Below are 22,202 nucleotides of genomic sequence, written 5' to 3'. Positions count from 1 at the left end.
ATTGACATTTGTGTGTAGACCACACTTTGAGTAGCATGTGTTAGAGTTCAGATGACAAGCGCTGAGAACCTGCACTCCAACAGTAGCCCAGGTATGTTAGTCAGGATGGGCGAGATCACAATGCATTAACAACCAGTGAAATAGTTTAACAGATGTTTATTTCTTGCTCACATAGACTTGGAGTCCTTATTCTGGGAATCAGGTCAACAGAGCCTCCACCTTCTGGAGTGTTGGTTCCAGTGGCAAGAAGAAGAAAGGACTGTAGTGTCTGCAATAAAATGCTTCCTTCCACCAGAAGCAGCATATGGCACCCCTGCCCATATCTTATTGGCCAAAGCAAGTCACATGGCCAGCCATGATCCACTTCAGGGAGGAGAGGATGTGAATTCTACCATGTTCCTGGACAAGTAGAAGGAATAGTCAGAGAACAGCATTTCCAGGTAATGGAAAGGAGAGGAGAGACAGCATGGAGGTAGATTTGACAACTGATTAGCTGTGGGAATAGAGGCATTAAAGCTCAGCCTCTACTGAGTCACTTGAAATAAATTTCATTTTGCAATGGGAAGATAATGAGAGGACATTATAAGAAGGACAGGGCACTAAACCACCCAGGTGGGAAAAGGGCCAACCTAGGGGCCAGGAGGAGAGGATAGTTTGGCAGACAAACTTGTGTCTACTTTTCTGCTCAGGCTATGGGGTTAGCATCTCACAAGAAAAATCTTTTATGAGTCAGGAACCTAGGACCACTCTCCCTCTTCTGATGCATCTGGGCTGTACGCAGAGTATGTTGTCATAGTCTTGACTTCCTAAGAATAGGAAAAAGAAAGCATTTGTGCCTACCGTGTAAGGTATTTAGTTGGGTCCTGCGAGAATATTTTGAAAGAAGCTGTTAAACATGGACTCTCGGATGGTGCTGGGTTTGTGAGGAACCTGGATGGATAACTAGTGGGATCATGACCTGGAGGATTTGTAGACCTTGGGGCACTTGGTACATTAACATGGATGGGGGGCAGACATCAGTCCATGCTGGCATTGGCTGACTTGAGTGTCAAACTGCGGTGCCCGTGTTCCACACACGTCACCGCCATGTCCTCCTAATCCTGGTGCTCCTTCAGATCTGAGTCTCTCTCGGCTATTCCACTTGGGGTGTGGAAAGATTTGGTTCTGTGCCTGAACTCCCCAGGCAGGTGAGGGACCTTTCAGGCTGTCTCAGGTCCTCTCCATCTCGATTTGCTCTTCCGAGTTGTCACCATAAAAGGCTGCGTGGGTGACTGTCGGAGGCTTTGTCTGAACCTGGGGGCAGCCGCGGGAGTTTGGGCATGGGTGCTGGCCACAAAAACCCGCACGTGAGTGAGGCGAACCCCCCGATTTCCTGTTGTCACTCCTCTGCTTCAGGAACTCCGACAGGGTCAGGGCAAAGGGAAGAGAACCGGGCCTCTGCTCGGTGACCCATGCAAGGGCCTAGTTTTTCCATGTTTGCTCTCACCTGTTCCTGCCAGGTTTCTCCCTCAAGTTTTATCTTAGGCCAGAAAAAAGTCTATGACCATTTCCCAACCTAGTTTCTTCCAAACATACTGTTTTTGCCAAGATTTCAGGTTTTGAAATTCAAAAGGCAAGAATTTGCCTCTTTTGTTCTATAGCATAATCCCATGCCCAGGCACTGTGCCAGGAAGCCTGTGTGGGAAAGGTTCTCAGGTAACAAGAATTTCTGAGCGGAAAACATAGCAGTTCATATATCAAAATATTTTCCAGCTACATTCACAAACAGATGTTAATTATCATCAACGTGCATATTTCTCTCATAAAAATTAATTTTCTTAGGCATATCAGGCAGCATTCGACCTATTAGTGATATAGTACTTGGCACAGAGTAAGAGCTCCATAATGTTTGATTTGATTGCATTCAAATGCCCACAAGTGGACTACTTCTCACCCAGCATTCTCTCTGCCATCCTAAGGACAGGGCAAGGATCAGCTGCCCTTGTTCTCTCAACCATGTAGCGAAGGAGGAGCAGTGTTTCTTGGGCCGTGAAAGAGCTCATCCCATGGTAAATGCTCCTTTAAACATGCTTAGGCAATGAAATCCATGAGGGCCTCACTTCTGTAAAGGCAGAAGGAGACCTGTGCGTTCTCTCATCCTTCAATGGCCTGGAGATTTTGCGATGCCCCAGACCTTAAAACACTGTGTGTTTGCAGACATTGCTTATTAAAAAATAAGGATGAGAATTTGCAGCTTCTAATTGTTTCCTGGTATGAACCTAGTACCTTTTTAGCTTGTTATTTTTTCTTCTTCTTCTGGCTGCACAGAACATTTCTCTAAATATAGAATGGTGCACGCTATGGACAAGGCTGGAATAAGATAAAATTCTCAATCAATTCCCTCGCATCTTCTAGTGAGCACTAGCTACTGTTCTTTTCTCAGAGTGGCAAAAGTGGGCAGCCAAAGGGAGTGATACTGAGTTGGGGAGCTTTCTAAAGCAGAAGTCCAGCACTGCAAAGCCCTCTGAGGAGGCAGCAAGGCCAAGATAGCCCGTGCTTTGGGGCTGGCTCTCCTGTGACCTCAGGTGAACCACATGGTGATGGGGTGATGGCAGCAGCACATACCTGCCCTTTGAAGGCAGGGCAGGTAACGGAAGAGATGCCAGCTTCAACAGCCCTGATTGGATCTCCTGCTGTGCCACACAGTTAAGGGTGACCTTGGATAAGTTATTTGACCTCCTCTATAAAATGGGTGGTACTAATGAAACCTGTCTCTTAGGGCCCTTATGGAGGTTAAATGAGATGAATATGTATAAATTATTGGGAAAATTTTTCAAGAAATGTTAGCTATTATTTTTTGTAGCTGATATTTTATAGCATTAATGTTTCAAATATGACCATATTTTTAGTTTTGTTTCTGGGGGAAGTTATGTATGTAAATTCATTTATAATATTAACAAAAAACAGCTCTCACATACCTTGTGAATCAGATATAAATAAGTCTTTATTACCTTCATTTATTTTGATGGGAGGATTTTATTTATTTATTTATTTATTTTTAAATTTTTTTATTTATTAAATTATTATCTGTGTACATATTTTAACATTGCCCCCCCCCCACATACCCTCCCTCCCTAGAGTTTTGTGTCCATTAGTTGTACTTATATGCATGTATACAAGTCCTTCGGTTGATCTCTTATCTCCCCCAGATCTCCCTACTCTCCCTGGTGTAATTTTACTGTCTGCTTGTTGCTTTACTGTCTTTATATCTATCTTTTGGTTTCTCAGTTTATAATGTTTTTTAATGTCCATAAATGAGTGAGGCCATGTGGTATTTCTCTTTTATTGACTGGCTTATTTCACTCAGCATAATGTTCTCTAGTTCTATCCAGGTTGCTGCAAATGATGAGAATTCCTTCTTTTTTATGGCAGCATATTATTCCATTGTGTAGATGTACCATAGTTTTTGGATCCAATCATCTGCTGACGGGCACCTAGGCTGTTTCCAGATTCTAGCTATTGTAGATTGTGCTGCTATGAACATAGGGGTGCATATATCCTTTCTGATTGGTGTTTTTAGTTTCTTGGGATATATTCCTAGGAGTGGGATTACTGGGTCAAATGGGAGTTCCATTTTCAGTTTTTTGAGGAAACTCCACACTGTTCTCCACAATGGTTGCACCAGTCTGCATTCCCACCAGCAGTGCACGGGGGTTCCTTTTTCTCCACAACCTCGCCAACACTTGTCGTTTGTTGATTTGTTGATATTGGCCATTCTGACAGGTGTGAGATGGTACCGCATTGTTGTTTTGATTTGCATCTCTCGGATAATTAGTGACTTTGAGCATGTTTTCATGTGCCTTTTGGCCTTCTGTCTTCTTTTGAAAATATTCTATTTAGGTCCATTGCCCATTTTTTAATTGGATCATTCATCTTCCCTTTATTTAGTTGTATAAGCTGTTTGTAGATGTTGGAGATTAAACCTTTATCAGTGGTAACATTTGCAAATATGTTCTCCCACACAGTGGGCTTTCTTGTTGTTTTGCTGATGGTTTCTTTTGCTGTAAAAAAGCTTTTTATTTTGATGTAGTCCCATTTGTTTATTTTCTCTTTAGCTTCCATTGCCCTCGGGGCAGTATCAGTGAAGAAGTTCTTTTGGCATACGTCTGAGATTTTGTTGCCTGTGGATGCTTCTAGTATTTTTATGGTTTCCCGTCTGATGTTTAAGTCCTGTATCCATTTTGAGTTTATTTTTGTGCATGGTGTAAGTTGGTGATCTAGTTTCATTCTTTTGCATGTATCTGACCAATTTTCCCAACACCATTTATTGAAGAGACTGTCTTGATTCCATTGTATATTCGTGCCTCCTTTGTCAAATATTAATTGAGCATAGTGATTTGGATTGATATCTGGGTTCTCGATTCGATTCCATTGATCTATATGTCTGTTTTTGTGCCAGTACCAGGCTGTTTTGAGAACAGTGGCTTTGTAATACAGTTTGAAGTCTGGTATTGAGATCCCTCCTACTTTACTCTTCTTTCTCAGGATTGCTGTGGCTATTCGGGGTCTTTTATTGTTCCAAATGAACTTTTGGAGAGTTCTTTCTAGGTCAGTGAAATATGCCGTTGGTATTTTAATAGGGAGTGCATTAAACCTATAGATTGCTTTAGGAAGAATGGACATTTTGATTATGTTGATTCTACCAATCCATGAACATGGTATGTTCTTCCATCTCCTTACATCTTCCTCTATCTCTTTTTTCAGTGTCGTGTAGTTTTCTGCGTATAAGTCCTTTACTTCCTTAGTTAAGTTTATTCCTAGGTATCTTAATTTTTTTGGTGCGATGGTAAATGGAATTGCTTTTTTAGTCTCTGTTTCTATAAATTCGCTGTTGGTGTATAGAAATGCCATAGTTTTCTTGGCGTTAATTTTGTATCCTGCTACATTGCCAAATTCATTTATTAAGTCAATTAGTTTTTTAATGGAGTCTTTTGGGTTTTTTTATGTACAATATCATGTCATCTGCAAATAAGGATAACTTTACTTCTTCTTTTCCAATTTGGATGCCTTTTATTTCCTCCTCTTGTCTGATTGCAATGGCTAGTACTTCCAGTACTATGTCAAACAGGAGTGGCGAGAGTGGGCATCCCTGTCTTGTTCCTGTTCTTAGAGGGAATGGTTTTAGTTTTTGCCCATTGAGTATGATGTTGGCTGTGGGTTTATCATATATAGCTTTTATTATGTTGAGGTATGATCCTTGTACTCCCACCTTGTTGAGAGTTTTTATCAGGAAAGGGTGTTGGATTTTATCAAATGCTTTTTCTGCATGATTATATGATTTTTATCTTTCAATTTGTTTATGTGATGTATCACGTTTATTGATTTGCGGATATTGTACCAACCTTGCATTCCTGGAGTAAATCCTTCTTGGTCATGATGTATGATCTTTGTGATGCTCTGCTGGAGCCGATTTGCTAGAATTTTGTTGAGGATTTTGGCATCTATGTTCATGAGGGATATTGGCCTGTAATTCTCTTTCATTGAGTTGTCTTTATCAGGTTTTTGTATTAGAGTGATGCTGGCTTCATAGAAGGAGTTTGGAAGTGTTCCTTCCTCTTGGATTTTTTGGAATAGTCTGAGGAGGATAGGTTTTAGTTCTTCCTTGAATGTTTGGTAAAACTCTCCTGTGAAGCCATCTGGCCCTGGGCTTTTGTTTGCTGGAAGCTTTTTGATGACTGTTTCAATTTCTTCACAAGTCACTGCTCTATTGAGATTTTTAGATTCTTCCTGATTGAGTTTTGGAAGTTTGTATTTTTCTAGGAATATGTCCATTTCCTCCAGGTTGTTCTGTTTGTTGGAATAGAGTTGTTCGTAGTATTTTGTAACAATCCTTTGTATTTCAGCGGGATCTGTTGTTATTTCACCTCTTTCATTTCTGATTTTGTTTATTTGGGTCCTCTCTCTTTGTTTCTTGGTTAGCCTGGCTAGAGGTCCATCTATCTTGTTTATCCTTTCAAAGAACCAGCTCTTGGTTTTGTTGATCTTATGTATTGTTTCTTTGGTCTCTATGTCGTTTATCTGTGCTCTGATTTTTTGTTATTTCCTTCCTTCTGCTTACACTGGGCTTTTCTTGTTGCTCTTTTTCTAACTCTTTGAGTTGTAGAGTTAGATCATTTGTTACCATTTTTTCTAGTTTTTTGCAATAGGCTTGTAGGGATATGAACTTCCCTCTCAAAACTGCTTTTGCTGTGTCCCATAGATTTTGGATAGTTGTGTTTTCATTGTCATTTGTTTCCAGGATGTTTTTAATTTCTTCCTTGATTTCTTTGGTAACCCAGTCCTTGTTTAATAGCATGCTGTTTAGTCTCCATGTGTTTGATTTCTTTGGATTTTTTTCATTATAGTTAATTTCCAGTTTTATGCCACTATGATCTGAGAAGATGCTTGATATGATTTCTATCTTCTTGAATTTGAAGAGACTTTGCCTATGTCCCAAAATGTGGTCTGTCTTTGAGAATGTCCCATTTGCGCTTGAGAAGAATGTATATTCTGTGGCTTTGGGGTGGAATGTTCTGAAGATGTCGATTAATTCCATCTGGTCTAGCGAGTCATTTAGGATTGATATTTCTTTGCTGATTTTTTGTTTAGATGATTTGTCAAAGGGTGATAGTGGGGTATTAAAATCTCCTATAATTGTATTGCTATTAATCTCTCCCTTAATGTCCTCCAGCAGTTTTTTTTATATATTGGGGTGCTCTTGGTGGGAGGATTTTATTATTGGAGGCAGTGCCGACTAGTGGTTAGAGCAGGGGCTTTGGCACTATAGTCTTTTGGGCTCAAATCTTGATGTGGGATCTTGTGCAAGTTAATTAATTTCTCTGAGACACAATCCTTTATCCGCAATTCCAAAATAAGACTATCTCACTTAGTCTAAATCTTCCTATTTTTGGTATTGAAATACTGGACTCCCCAGACTCTGATGGGGGTTTTGGTACAGGATATGTGATACATCCTCATAGGATTATCTTGAGTTATAGTAACTTCATGTAAGCCTTTTGGAACCTTATTAGCTATTATTATCATCCTTGGAACAATACTTTGAGGCAGCAATTATGATCCTGATTCACAGATGAAAATAAAGCACAGAGAAGTTAAATTGCCACATAGTTCATATGTGGTAGAGCTGGAATCCAAGTAGGAATTTCTGACTCAAAGCCTATGCATTCTATTGAAACATTAATTTCTAGGGCCCTGTACATGCTCATACCAATTAAGATTCCACTTCGAGAGGTTAGGATATATAGTTAAACACCATCAGTGAGGGCTGCTCCCCTCTAAACATCTTCGCAGGCAGACCTGCTCTGGTGTGGGCTTCCCACCCTCCTTCTTTTATTTATATTGATTTCAGGGAGGAAGGGAGAGGGTGAGAGAGAGAAAACATCAGTGATGAGAGAGAATCATTGATCAGTTGTCTCCTGTCCACCCTCTACTGGGAATTGAGCCTGCAATCCAGGCATGTGACCTCCTGATTCATAGGTCGATCCTCAACCACTGAGCCATACTGGCTGTGAGTGGAGGTGCTGGTAAGGCTTCCCACGGGGGATTGCCAACCACATGGCATGAAGAGAAAGCCTGCATACTGTCTGGTTGCACACCTCTGCCTGTGTCCTCGGCCATCCTATAATGCAAGTAGTCGACATGTAAGTTATAGTCATTTGCCATTTGGTGATGGGGAAGGGACTGAGGAAAGGTGGGCAGCCAGTGATAGGTATGTTATTAATTCTGAATTATGAATTTTAAAAGAGTGAGTGGCTGTAACTCCATGGAGGAAGCATGAGGTTATGTGTGAAACCTATGCCTCAGAATGATGCCACCCAAGGGAGGAGGGACTGGGGTATTTATGATACATCTCTGGGGAGTCATTGGTTGAGAGCCACTCCCAGCGATGTCCTTGGCAGCGTGACCTTCCTGTTCTGAAAAGTGAGTTCTACAGAAATGAGTGAGGCATTGATACACACCCTTTAGCATAGCTCTGGCAGCAGCAGAACAGCCTTATTTGTGAAAAGTCCAGGATGGATGATGTCTCACTGTTTGTGAGTTTTATGTCCACTGACAGACCCACCCACCCTCAAAAAACTCCCACTGTGCTGCCTGTTGTTGGAAATTTGTGGCATTTGTCATTAGTCTCTGGAGGCCACCAAAAAATGTCAGTACATTGCCCCAAGAAGCAAGGAATGAGCTATGAGAGTCTTGCCTCAAGGGACTGGCACTTGGAACAAAAAATGCTTTACTGGAAGAAATATCAAAGTTCTGGACAGGAGTGAGGGTAAGGGAAGAATAACAAGGTTGGAGGTGAACATGAAGGAGATGGACTCTGGGGAGTGTGGCAGGGACCCAAAGGACCATTTTTCTCTTTCCCAGTGTGACCCAAAGCAAAGGCCAGGAAGAAAGAAGGAAGACTTCCCTCCCTGTTGCTGAGACTGTGAGCTCCTGGAAGACAGTGATCATGTTGTCTTGTCTCCGTGTCCCCATAGCTCAGCACAATGACCAGCAACTCGTCTGAGCAGAATAGCCATGAATTCAGTGCTCTGCTGTTGTTTTCACCTGCCAATCCTTCCACTATTTTGTTAGCAACCTGCATTCATACCAATGAGCTCTCTGTAGCTTAGCTTCTAGAAACAAGCAATGCCACCAATACCTTATTTATTGGCAGTGAGACTTGGGCAAATTACTCAGTTTACTCAGTGATGAAAAGTTGAGAAGGCCCTTGAGTTCCTGAGCTTGTAGTGAGGACTTACTGTGTTTACTATGAACTGAATTGTGCCTCCCACAAATTTATATGTCGAAGTTCTAACCCTACAATATGATTGAATTTGGAGTTAGAACCTATAAGGAGGCAATCAAGTGAAAATGAGGTCTTAGGGTGGAGCCTTAATCTGATGGTACTGGTGTCCTTATAAAAGAGGAAGAGACACCAGAGGTCTCTCTCCTCATGTGCACAGAGGAAAGGCCATGTAAGGACATGGTGAGAAGGCAGCCATCCAAAAGCCAGGAAGAGAATCTTCATCAAAACCCAAATTTTCTAGGATCTAGATCTTGGACTTCAGCCTCCAGAATGGTGAGAAGATAAATGTCTGTTGTCAAGCCCCCAAGCTGAGAGCCCTAGCATAACCCTGTTATGAGAGCCCTAGCAGCCCAGTATAGAGCTAATTCCAAGAGGACTTTGCTACAGCACCATGACACAAGGCAGAGGGTTATTGTAGCTATTGCCTATATTACTGCTTCTAATAAAATGGCTTCCTTCCTAGGAGAGAAAGGGAATTCTGGGAATCCTGATACTAACCAGTTGGCAAATCCATGCTAAACTTCTCGTGAGAAATCAGGGATGTCAGAAAGGCAGCTAACTACACTCCCTGAAACTTTCCAGACTTATTTCTGTATAAAAAGCATAATGATGGTATCAAGTAATATAACTGCATCTTTCCTCGGAGGAATTAACATGCTTATGCCAACCACTCATCCATCAGGAATATGTTTGCATCCCGAGGATGAGCTAAGAGAACATCTTAGCCAACCAGATGCCAGAAGCCGGGCCAGAGGGGCACTAATAAAATATGATCATATTTGTTCCATCCTCTCTGAATGTAGGCTCTGCCGTCTGAAAGCAGGCCAGGCTGGTAGGTTTTAGGAATGTCAGGGTTGAGTTTACAGTACAAGAGGTTTTACTTCAGGTTGGCCTTGACTAATGGCTGTTCCATCTCTTCAGAAGCACAGCTAGCTGACTCATGAGCACATCAGGGAAAGGACCTCCCAAAATTCTGTTCTGATTTCATAATGTTGTACATATCCCTCAGGACACCTCCATCAGGCCTCTCCTAGTGGACTTCTGAGCTGCAGACCTCCAACTGACAAATGGGGAAGGGGATAGAAGAGGCCTGTTCCATTTGCTTCATTTTCAATCCAAATGAATGCATTACAGTTGGTACTAAAATCTCTTTGGAAAAACAGAACCATCTGTGATTATTGGTCAAAATTCTAAATGGTATCAAAAGAGGGGGGAGGGGGGGAAATATGCTGACTCCAGACCAATGGAAAGAAGGTTGCTTTGGTTTAATTGCAACCAGTTGAAGGGGTTCTTTTGTCTTTATTTTTCCTCAACTTTTTCTTGAAATCCATGTTGTTCACCTGTCCCCAGAGACTACATAAGGCACAGTTGAAATTTCTCTTGTCCTTTCCTGTTCCTTCCTCCCCACTGATCTTGGCTTCATAGGGCAGGGTGGTGTAGACTGTAGGATCCCTTGTCCATTATTCCTCTGTCACAGATGGATGATGAGCTCAAATATGAATCATTGAGCCCACTTCTTTTTGTATCTCCCAGTTGCTAACTATTTGTTATCAGATTCAACATTGATTTAATGTGTTCATTAAAACCAAACATTTACTCAATGCTCACCATGTGCCAGGCCCCCTTGAAGGCACTGGGGGTGCTAAAGCAAAGCAGACTCAGATCCTGCCTTCAAAGAGCTGCAGTTTAGTGTGAGGGCAGAGAAACAGTTACTAACATATGGTCACAGAGGACAGAGCATGGAGAAAGGCTTTGTAGAGAGTACCAAGGGATGTGGAGGTGACTTTCCAGGAGGGAAGAAAAAGAGGAGCGTTAGTGGGTGGGCAAATGTAATGGCGGGGAAAGAAGCAGCCAGTCAGAGAGTCAATCTTTTTGATGTACCCACCTGCTGAAAGCAGCTGGTGATGTCAGTGCGGACTGCAGACAACTTCAGCTTGGGCACCAAGAAGTAGCCAGGGTAGGTGAAAGCCTGAATGGAAAAGCCATTCTCATCTTGAGCTGCACTATGCAATCATTTGATATAGGATGGGAAGAAGAAAGGAAGGTCACGGGGCCCCAGAGGCGCTTGAGGACCGTCAGGAAGCCTCTCAGCCCTTTGACAACCTCGCCCTCAAAGCACATTTTTAATGAGAAAAGTCTTCCTAGTATAAAACCAGATTCAGCTGAGACTCCAAAGGTAGTGTTTATGTCCCATTTTCCACAGAAATTAATTTTCACCAAGGCAAAACACATCTCCCCTGGGACCCTGAGCCATGGAGAGCTTGTGTGCTATCTAGGGAATATACCACATTCTTTGAATGTTAACTGAGTAGTCCAAAGACTGCCTTTGATTGGAATCAGATGCTATAATTCCATTGTTATCCCTAAGGCAAATAGGGCCTTGTGGGAAGTCTCACCAGTCCCCAGTGAGTTGGATCAGCCATAGTTCACATAGCCTTCAGTTTATGAAGACTTTTTGTATGCATTCATTCACAGGGGGTGGGGCTTTGCTTGTTTGCTTTGTTTTAATATGGTTCTTTGTGGAGCCTTAGGATCAGCTTCCTAGGTAGGTCTTATCAAGGAATCCATCTGTTATCTAGAGAAGTAGCTTAACTCTAGTTGCCTCGGTGAAGGAGTCCCATTCATAGCTCAGCACCTTGGGTCCAATTGAAAGCATTACAGAACTCTCATAGCTGGGATGTGACAAATCACCTCATGCCTGGACCAGGGCAGCCAGCATCACCAATGGGCAGATGGAGCCATCAGCGTTCCTTGGTTGTGCCTGTTTAATCAGTGTTGGAAGTAGCTATCATGCCACCACCTAACGACAGTACTTCATATCCAAATAGTAATACCCCCAGAAAGATGTTCATCTTGATAGAAAAATATGATAAAAGAGCACCAGGACCTCTATTTCTGCAATCAAAGAAATCCCACACAGATCTGGTATTTATCTATGGCAGTATGTTGAGGGCACTTGACTCAGCTCTTTATAAGAAAGGCAGAAAGCTTAGTTGAGAATTACTGACACCCACACACAGAGTTAAGAGAAGACAGTGGTCTGATGTCAACCTTAGGTTCTCTTTCTCTGGGTTCCACTGATCCTCATCTCAGTGTCTCCTACTCTGATCTCCACTGGGCTATTGCTTTCTTGCTTCTGGGCCCTTCCCATCCACAGAGTCCTCAGTCTTTGTTTATGCTCTTACCCAGTGTTCACTTGAAATACAACCTTTCCCAGTTGATTCTTTTAAAAACATGCCAAAATATTGGTTATTGACTTGGTTTACTATCAGCATCTTTGCTGACGGTCAGTGTCTTTCCAAAGCCAGCGTGGTGTTCTTTGTGCCTTGGTGCCATGTTCTTTATATTCTTTATTTTGCCTGCCATATAATGAAGAAAAGGATAATCAACACTTTTTTATTTTTAATCCAGTAGAATATGGATTCACCATCATCCATCTCCAGAACTATTTCACCTTTTCATATTGAAACTCTTCCTGTTAATGAATAATCCCCACTTCCCCTACCCCAAGGCAACTATCATTCTACTTTCTCTTTCTTTAAATTTGACTACTCTGGGTACTTCATATAAGTGGAGTCATATCTGTCCTTTAAATTCATTTTTAAAATATTCACTAACCTCTCTTGAAATGTCCTTCTACTCCAGCTCTTTCTCTCTTCTTCTCAAAGCCCTTTCCATCCTTCAAAGCTCTGAACCAAGATTTTCCACCTGTTGCAGCCTGTGGGCATCTCTCCCTATTCTGAATTTGGAGTGCTTCCACCCATGTGATCCCTGTGTAGATTGTCTCAGGACATATCTGGAGTTATTATTCAATATTAGCTGCCATTCTGTGAGTTATTGTCTTATCTCCAACTGGATTGTGACTTCCTGGAGAGCAGAGACTGTATGGGTAAGCCCTCTATACAATAGTCCTTCAGGAAATACTTGTCAAATCCACTGCACTCTTTAGAAAAGCTGCCTAAACCAGCTGTATAATCCAGAAGCTTGCACTTCAGCCTGATCAGGCTGTTCTCTCAAGACTTTTTACTTTATCTTTCCTGCGCGCATGGTGGAGGACAAATGTCCCTTCTTACACTTGTCTCTGTACTTGAGGAAGGTTAACGTATCACCTGTAGTGTCTGCTTTTCCAGGCTGAGCCAAGATAATGAGGCAGAACCACTATATTTACACAACACCTTTTTCCGGAAAAACCCATAACATTTCCTCACATTAAGATCAGTTCTTTTCAGTAATTAAAAGTCAAAAGTTTCACAGTCTGAGAAGGAATTCCTCTTTTGTAGAAAAAGTCGAAGTTGGGAAATCCTGAGTCTTTCGCAAGCATTTGTTTATTGCAAAAACTCCACCTTGCTATAGTTTAATGTCTACTGAAACCCTGAGAATAACACACACACACACACAGGCATACATACACCTGACACCCTTTATATAGTGTTGATCACAGCTTACATATTACTGGATCATTTCTAAAATCAGACAGGAATTTACCAGAAAGTTACCTAAAAAGTCCCTCCTGCCCTCTCTCTCTCTCTCTCTCTCTCTCTCTCTCTCTCTCTCTCTCTCTCTCTCTCTCTCTCTCTCTCACACACACACACACACACACACACACACACACACTCACACATGCAAACATAAGTTGTTTCAGATAATCCCTTCCTTAGAGAAAAGTTGACTTTCTCTGCTATATCTCCCATTAGCCCAGCCCTCTGGAAACACTTAAGGTACTTTGGGAAAGAGGACCCGCGTTTTAAACTTGGGAATGACATACACACTGTCTCCAGCTTGCAAGTTCATTGAGTCAGAACCAGGTTGGACTTGTGCCCTGCTCCACCTCCTGTGAAGACATGGCGTGTGGAAGGTCCTCCTTAAACATTTGCTACATAAATAAGTGAACTAAATGAACCAGGCAGAGTGGAGAATGGGCTAACAAAGGAGGAGAATCACAATATGATTCTAACTATAATGTATGTATGATTTAAAATAGGTACTTAGAGAAATAACATTGGCAGGAAGAAATCTTACTTGTAGACACAGTGATCAGAGAAGTCTTTTATTTATTTATTTTTTTTAATTTTTTTGAGAAGGTCACATGTAACTTCAGAGTTGAAGGATGAGAAGGAGCTAGTCCTACAGAGAGAAGTGGGAAGAGCGTTCCAGCATCACCTCTGGATTTCTCTGTTTTCTGGGTGCTTCTAATGAAGGAGCTCCTGATCTTGATGAGGTCCTTGTCAGGTGACAGAACTAAAACAATTGGGTAATGAGTTTGGTGTCCAGGGAAAACAGTCCGAGGATGGGGGAATACAGTGCCTCCCCCACGGCGGAGCCGGAGCGCTCCTCCCGAGGATCGTGAGCGAGCGCTGAGTTTCAGAGAGCATTCGAAGAGGACGTACAGAAACAGGCAGGATTGGGTAGGAGGTCGGGGATTTCTGAGAAGGCCAGCGGTCCTGTCTTCTAAGGCAAGCTACCTAAAGCTGAGTTGGAGTTTTGTGACTGGTATTAGGCTTCTTCACAGCGAGGCATTTCCAGTAAGTGCCTGCTGACCGGCTGACCTTGGTTTAGATTTGTGGGCGGGGCACTGGAGCAGTCTCCTGGTGTATGGATTACCTTTATCACCCTCAAACATAATTTAAGCTCTCCTGTTTCCATGGTTTTGTGCATCCTGCTCCCTCCTCCTAGAATGCCTTCTCTCCTGCCCCCCCCTCCCTGTTTTTCAAAGCCGTACTCATCCTCTAAGTCCCATTTAAATGCCACTCTCAAGCCCCTGCCTCCAGGAGTCCTCCTCTGGCTGCACCAGCTGGGCATCTGGTGCTTCTGTGAAATGCCAGCTCTCTCAGCTGCTTGACATCTGCTGCCTTTCTTTACTATCTCTCTCGTTTTCACTCCTTGCTGGGAAATTATTTGGAGGTAAAGACTGCTTTATGTCTTAGCATTCCTTGAAGCACCTCCATAGTGGCTTTCGCATATCAATAACAGTACAAATGGTCTGCACACATAAAAAAACGAATGAATGATTCTAAGGCAGACTATGTCTTAACATTGTATTCCTGCAACCTTGCCTTTCTTCTCGTTTGCAGACCAGGATAGCTGCCACTGCAGCTGGACCACGAGGCACGTGATGAGACCTTGCATATTTAAAATGAGCTGAGAGAGGAGGAGGGGTGATGAATGAGCTCAGGAAGACACGGTGGCTTCTGCAATGACACTAATAAATGGAATACAGAGTCTCCAAAACCAGCTCTGATACTTAGGATTGGAAACTACAAAAAGGCAAGCAAGAAAAATGAAAGTGTGGGTAGAGGATGGGGGAGGGGCATATGCAATTTTAAAAAAGATTAAAAAAAAACACTACATGTTGCTGATGGGGCAAGGGGTTTTACATCATGACTGCTCTGTTTTTCTTGTATTTAAAAAGAAATTTAATGGGGAAGCAGTCTCCAAAGGTATTTACACAGTGGGTGTTAGTCCATGGGTAAGACTTAGAGCTTAACAGTATAGCTGGTCCCCCAGCAGGCCACGGATTAGATCAGAGTCCTTGGAGTGAATTGTTAGGCTGGTGACGATGGCAGATTGTAGAACTCGTCTTCCATAATTGGTTAAGCCAATTCCTATAATAATTTCCCTCTTAACTCTACCTGTATATATTCTACTGGTTCTGTTTCTCTGGAGAAATGGCTAATACGGTGACCCTGGATCAAGACCCCAATCTCCCCATTAGTGTAATGTCTCCCATCTGTGATATCACTTCTCACCACCTCCCCTCGGAGACCCCATAGTCTAAACCCATGGCCGGCAAACTGCAGCTCATGAGCCACATGCAGCTCTTTGGCCCCTTAAGTGTGGCTCTTCCACAAATACCACATCCTGGGCGAGTCTATTTTGAAGAAGTGGCATTAGAAGAAGTTCAAGTTTAAATAATTTGGCTCTCAAAAGAAATTTCAATCGTTGTACTGTTGATATTTGGCTCTGTTGACTAATGAGTTTGCCTACCACTGGTAAATCACCATCACCTCCCCTTTTTCTTTAAGTGGCTTTAGTGTGGTATAATTTACATACTGTAAAATCCACCTATTTTAAGTGTACAATTCATTGATTTTTAGTAATGTATAGAAATGTGTAAGTATCATCATAATCCAGTTTTAGAACATCTCCATTACATTTAGAACACCTCTACAATATGTCTTTATGCCTTTTTGCAGTAGATTCTGCTCCCACTTTCAATTCCAGGCAGCCACTGCTCTGTTTTATCTATAGATTCGCTTTTCCTGGATAGTTCATATAAGTGGGACCACACAATATGTTGGTGTGTGGCTTCTTTCAGTTGGCATAATATTTTTGAGGTTCATCTATGTTGTAGCATGTGTTAGTAGTTTGCTCCTTTTTATTGCTGAATAGTGTTCCATTGCCTGGACATACCACATTTGTTTATCCTCTCAAAAGTTAGTGGACATTTAGGTTATTTCCAGTTTGGGGCTGTTATGAAATTCTGCTGTAAACCTTCATGTGTAAGTCTTTCTGTGACATATGTTTGTACTAGTATATCTCTTATATAGTTATCTAGTTGTGGAATTGCTGGGTTGTAAATATGTTTCACTTTATAGAAAGCCACCAAAATATTTTCCAAAGTCGTTCTACCCCTTTCCATTACCATAGGTATGAGGGTTTTATTTTATTTTTTTAATATTTTATTGATTTTACACAGAGAAGAATTGAGAGGGATAGAGAGTTAGAAACATCAACCAGCTGCCTCTTGCACACCCCCCACTGGGGATGTGCCCACAACCAAGGTACATGCCCTTGACCGGAATAAAACCTGGGACCCTTCAGTCCGCAGGCCGACGCTTTATCCACTGAGCCAAACAGATTTTGGCGGGTGTAAGAGTTTTAATTTCTCCATATCCCTACCAACTCTCATTATTGTCTGTCTTTGTGATCATAACAAACCAGTATCTCATTTTGGTTTTAAATTGCATCTCTCTACTCCTAGTAAAATCCCTGTCCTTTAGTTATAAAAACCCATTAAGTGGATGATCCTGAAATTGTGCTTGAGGCTAGATGAATAGCTCTCAGCCAGAGGTACCCAGAACATTGGGAAGATGGAGAATTTTGTGTTAAGACGCTATACTGTCATGAAACTTATTTTCTCTCATTCTTGCTTTCCCCTCTAAGTATGACATACCCTTTCCTGAGGCCGCTGATATCCACCTATGACTTCTTGTCATTCCAGCAGTAATTTGAATATTTGATGTCAGGGTAACATGATAATAAGCATTATACAGACAAGCTGAATTATTATTATGGCTTTCCTGGGAGTGAAATTATTTATTATTTTTGTGTTTAATGTTTGTGGTAGTAAATTCCCAGTGAATTTTTATTTTATTGCTTTAGACTCAGTAACAGATTTATTTATAAGAGTATATATTTTATTTAGTTCATTCACTCATTCATTCATCCATCAAATATAAAGGGTGAGGCAAAAGTAGGTTTACAGTTGTTTGTATGAAAAAAATATATAAATAATGCAAGAATAAATTCTGTTTCACCTACTCATGATTGTAAACTTACTTTTGTCCATCCTGTATATTAAGTGCCTACTGTATGCCAAATACTGGGAGGGTTAAGACACATTGGGCATGGTCCTCAAGCTTTGGTTTGCATCAAAACTGCCCAGAAAGCTTGTTAAAAATACATACCACCCAGTCTCAACCCTCATATTCAGTAGGTCCAGGGTAGTTTCCAGGAACTATATTTAATAAGCTGTGCCTGATTTTGATTTACAACAAAGTATTAGAACTATTGATCTATGTGAAAGCATTTACTGAAAAATTTAATGTTATACATTATAAGATGTGTCAGATAGAAGTATGCACAGTGTAGAGTGTATATTAAGTGGTATTATATTCATATCTTACTATAACATTAGATTGTACAACGGAACAATATTGTTGCAATTTTGAAGTATAATGGAATTTTTGTTAGGGCTTTAAAGCCCTAGCAAGATGATTTACTTTCCTTAATAGAGTAGAAGTTTTTATAATGCCCTTGTAAATTATAATAAAGGAGGGAGAATGCTGTAAACTTACAAATAGCATCATGTCCGTGCATATAGCTCCTGTCAATACGAATGAGAAAAGCAGCTGACAATTCTGACTTAAACACTGGGAGCCTGTTCTGTGGTCATTGCAAGGCTGGGCTTCTCATAAGTGAAGGAGTTCTTTCCTTTTCTCACCCTTTGTCCTTGAGACTCCTTCGCACCCTGCTGATATAACAGAATCAGACAGCTTTGGAGGGGTATTCATATCAGTTCCCCCCAAACCCCCAGCACCGATGTAATGCAAAACTATGAGTTTTATATGGAGGAAAACAAGCTTCCTTTTAAAGGGCAATTGGTGTTTTCTTCTTAAAAGGAGACACTCATTCACCATGCCATTCACAAGGAAATGTGGGCTGTAGGGACACGCTGCCCTGCAGCACGTGGTATTAGCAGCACACAGGGCACAGAATTCAGAGAGAGCAGAATCAGGTAGAGGGAAACCAGGGGCACAGCCACACTGAGCCCAGCCTGTGGCACAGACAGACCAGAACCTAGGCCCACCTCATAGGCCCCTTACTGCATTTGGCACAGACTGACAGGGTATGTCTTCAAAATATAAGAGACAGTCCTCCCGGTTTGTGGAATGCTTTACAGCACATGTGTCAAACACAAGGCCCGCGGGCCAAATCCGTCCCGCCAGGCCTTGCAATGTGGCCCGCACCGTGCTGTCATCACTGCACTCCGCTGCGTTTCCATCACAATGACAGTTTATGACTGTTCAGTAAACCATTCGGCCCGCGATTTAGGCTGTATTTTAGATTTTGGCCCCTTCTCTGATTGAGTTCGACACCCCTACTTTACAGTATGAAAGTCAGATACTGTAGTAAATTTCAGTGTTTAAAGTCCCAGTCCTTAACAGTTTTGGAGAGATAGGGGTTCCTTCCCCTTTAAGATGACTGAGCCCCTCTAAAGGTCTTCTCCTGCCCACTGAAGCTAGCCTTCCTCTCACAGGCCAACGCCCGACCCCCTGCACAATCCCTTTCACTGGGTAGCTCTTAATGTATTGCCCATTCCAGGTGCAACTCTATGGAGATAGAAACTATTTAAAAATTTGCAACCTGGCTTTATTTTTTAATTTTGGCTTTGTTTTTATCCAAAATATTACCCCCAAGCTTAAAAATCCTTTGGCCATGTTAGGTACCTGTCTGTCCTCCCTAGTTTATGAAATAAAATAGCTGCCATCCAAGCCACAGTAGTTCTGTCCAGGCACAGTGCAGTAATCTTCACAAGAGCTAGGTATTATCACCCCATTCCCCCGCAGGTGAGAAAACTGAGGCACTAAAAGTAACTTGGCTGAAACCGGTTTGGCTCAGTGGATAGAGCATCAACCTGCGGACTGAAGAGTCCCGGGTTCTATTCCGGTAAAGGGAATGTACCTTGGTTGCGGGCACATCCCCAGTGGGGGGGGGGGGTGCAGGAGGCAGCTGACCGATGATTCTCTCTCATGGATGTTTCTAACTCTCTATTTCTCTTCCTTTCTCTCTGTGTAAAAAAAAAAAAAAAAAAAAAAAAATCAATAAAATATATATTTTTTTTAAAAAGTAACTTGGCCAACAAAGTTGGCATACAGCAAAACCAGGGTTCTGTACCTTAACCATTGTACACAGTGCCTCGACTTCCATCAGCCAATTTTTGCTGACGGAAGACACGTCTTGGGAGAGTAGCTGACTGACCCTTCAAATGGGCAACAGATGAACTCAGTTCATCAGAACATCACTCTGCACTGGCTATTTCTTTCCAGCTCTTGTGGAATCCGGGAGCTTCTTACCATGATGCTCACTCTCTGAGATGCCTCCTTTCCCTAGGTCTTAGCAGCTCCCTGGCAGGGTGAGGTTCTGGGGCCGTTGCCACGGTCTTCCGGCAAAGATAAGCCCCTTGGCCCCTGCACGCTCTTACCGCGCAGGCGAGGAGCTGTGCTGACCGGCCGATCTGTCCCTGCAGCTATATTTAGCACCAACTGCCAGGAATATTTCAAACTGCCTATTTTTGTACACACCGTCTTGTGCAAATGTGGCCGCTCCACCACGGGTTCGTGGGAAACCAAGGGCATTAAGTGGGTTTTCTGATTGTTATGTTAAGTGCTGGGAGCTGGCCCTTCCGCCAGCCTTCAAATGAGATGGCGGAGAGGGAGGCAGGGTTTTCCCAGGGTGTTAGTCCCAGGGGCCCGCACTGTTCGAGGCTCAGAAACAATCCGGGGTGGTAGCTGCAGAGGGGGCGGTGGAGGTTCTGGGGGAAGGGAGGAGGAACATAAAGGGCCCTTACACCCCTGAGGCAATGAGATGCCCTGCCCGTTTCTCAGCTGCCTCTCCTGTGGACTTTTCCAGCCTTAACCAGCCCCCTATACTTCCTTCTTGATCCGTAAGGAAAAGACAGGGCCTCCCACTTACTGAGGGCTTTCTTTTTGCCCGTTTTCAGTGCTGGCATTTACACATATCTGTTCATTTTGTCCATGTAACATCCCTATGTGGTGGTTCTATTCTGAGTTCCATGTTAGAGCTTAGAGAGCTGGGGGACTTCCAGAGGCAGAGTTCAGGCCCATCGACAGCCAGACCTCATGATCTTGACCCTTGGGCACCATACTGACCAATTGTATATATACCCACCCACCCGCTCTCTGTTCTTCCCCTAGCGATAGACATATGTTTTGCACATATTTCCATCTCCAGCTTATTTTCCAGACTTCATGCTTAACTGTATTTGATGGGTCTGATCATAGGCATACTATTGAGCCCCACTGTAACTATGTTCATCCTCCCACAGAGGGCTCAGCAACAGCCCACCCACGTAGTGGGGTTCCTAGGTTTGCCCTTCCTTGATTAAGCAGCCTCATGGGAGGCTGCTCCAGCTGCGAGATGAGTTTGACTGGAGATGCACAGAACCTGGCTCCTAGATGGCCGGGGCTATTGGATAGGAATTGCCGCGGAGGACTGGCATGGGGCTGGGACTGAGAGACTGGCCATGGGGTTCTGTCTGACCTCAGGTCAGGTCCCCAGAGCAATGAAAAGTGCTTATTAGATGCTCAATAAATATCTTTAGAGTTCTCGTAGGACAGTGAACTGTTTCCATTGTGCTGTCTACCTCTAGCCCAGCCTCCCCTATAGACTCTATATAGACCTACATAGATAGCAAGGTCCCGGAGAATAGAAAGGAGCGGTCCTCACCTAGGAATCCTCTTTCCGCCTGACACATAGCTAGTGCCAAATATGTATTTATCTGAAATGACTTGACTCTCAGCTAGTCATGTCCCAGACTTTGGACTGCGTTCACAGCTCATCTGGAGTCAGAAAAGAGGCCTTGGGGAAGGGCGCGTGTTTCTGACAGTGAAGCCACCAGCCAGCCTCGGTAAGAGGTTGGGAAGCTTTGGCAACCTCCTACCGCAGCCGGACTCCAAGCCCCACTACGTAATGCAGGCCAGAGCCTGTGATTCGGAGGGCAGCACGCCATGGAGCCGCATGCCAAGTTCAGAGTCACTGAAGCAAATGGTGTAGAAAGATGATGAAACTGAAAAGACAGAGGCCTTTTTAGAGAAAGCCAGGGTACGAAGAAGTGACCGCATTGAAAGCTGGGTTTGAGGGGAAATGACACATTTTCCCTGTTCCCCAGGCGAGTGGCTTTTCAATGCCCCTGTGTGTGGCTGGCGGAGCTGCCTGCTGTGTCAGCTCTGGCTGAGGGGCTGCTCGTGGTCATTGTCAGCATCACTGAGGCTCCACCTCCCCCTTGCAGTGCTGCTCCTGGGCCAGGCCAAATGCTAGGCCAAATCCTTGTGTTTACATTCCCCCTCACTGTCCTTGTTCTTTCGCTCTTCCAGAATGACCAGGCTCTCCCTCACCCCTCATTTGAGGACAGGAAACTCTCTTTCCTCTCAGACGGGCCCTTTCCCCCCAGTACAGCTCCCTCTCAGTGCCCTTTTCCAGCCAGTGGGAGGGCCGGCCCATACTGGTCGGCCATACTGGTTGGCGGTGGGCACTGAGCAGCAGGCAGCCTGACATGCTGGTGTGCTCTTCTCGCCCACTTGCCTGAGAGAGAAGAGATAGGCCTCCTCATGCTTCTGAAGGTGTCCCCAGATGTCTGCTAAACTGCAAGGTTTTTATCAGTGACCGAACCTCTCTCATACACCCCTGAGTTGGGGAGGTAGGGAGAGAGCTGGTGGGAATGCACACTTATTCCTGTGGATATTGGACCAGGTGCCCATGGGCGTCAGCTGGAATCTTCACAGCCGCCTGGCGGGCTCTGCGGTGACCTCACTCTGCAGATCAGGGAGCCCAGCTCTGCCTGAGTCACAGCCTGGAC

The sequence above is a fragment of the Pipistrellus kuhlii genome, unplaced genomic scaffold, assembly GCF_014108245.1.
Source record: "Pipistrellus kuhlii isolate mPipKuh1 unplaced genomic scaffold, mPipKuh1.p scaffold_m20_p_18, whole genome shotgun sequence".
In the NCBI taxonomy this organism is placed as follows: Eukaryota; Metazoa; Chordata; class Mammalia; order Chiroptera; family Vespertilionidae; genus Pipistrellus; species Pipistrellus kuhlii.
The sequence above is the reverse complement of the archived record's forward strand: the minus strand, read 5'-3'. Positions refer to the sequence as shown.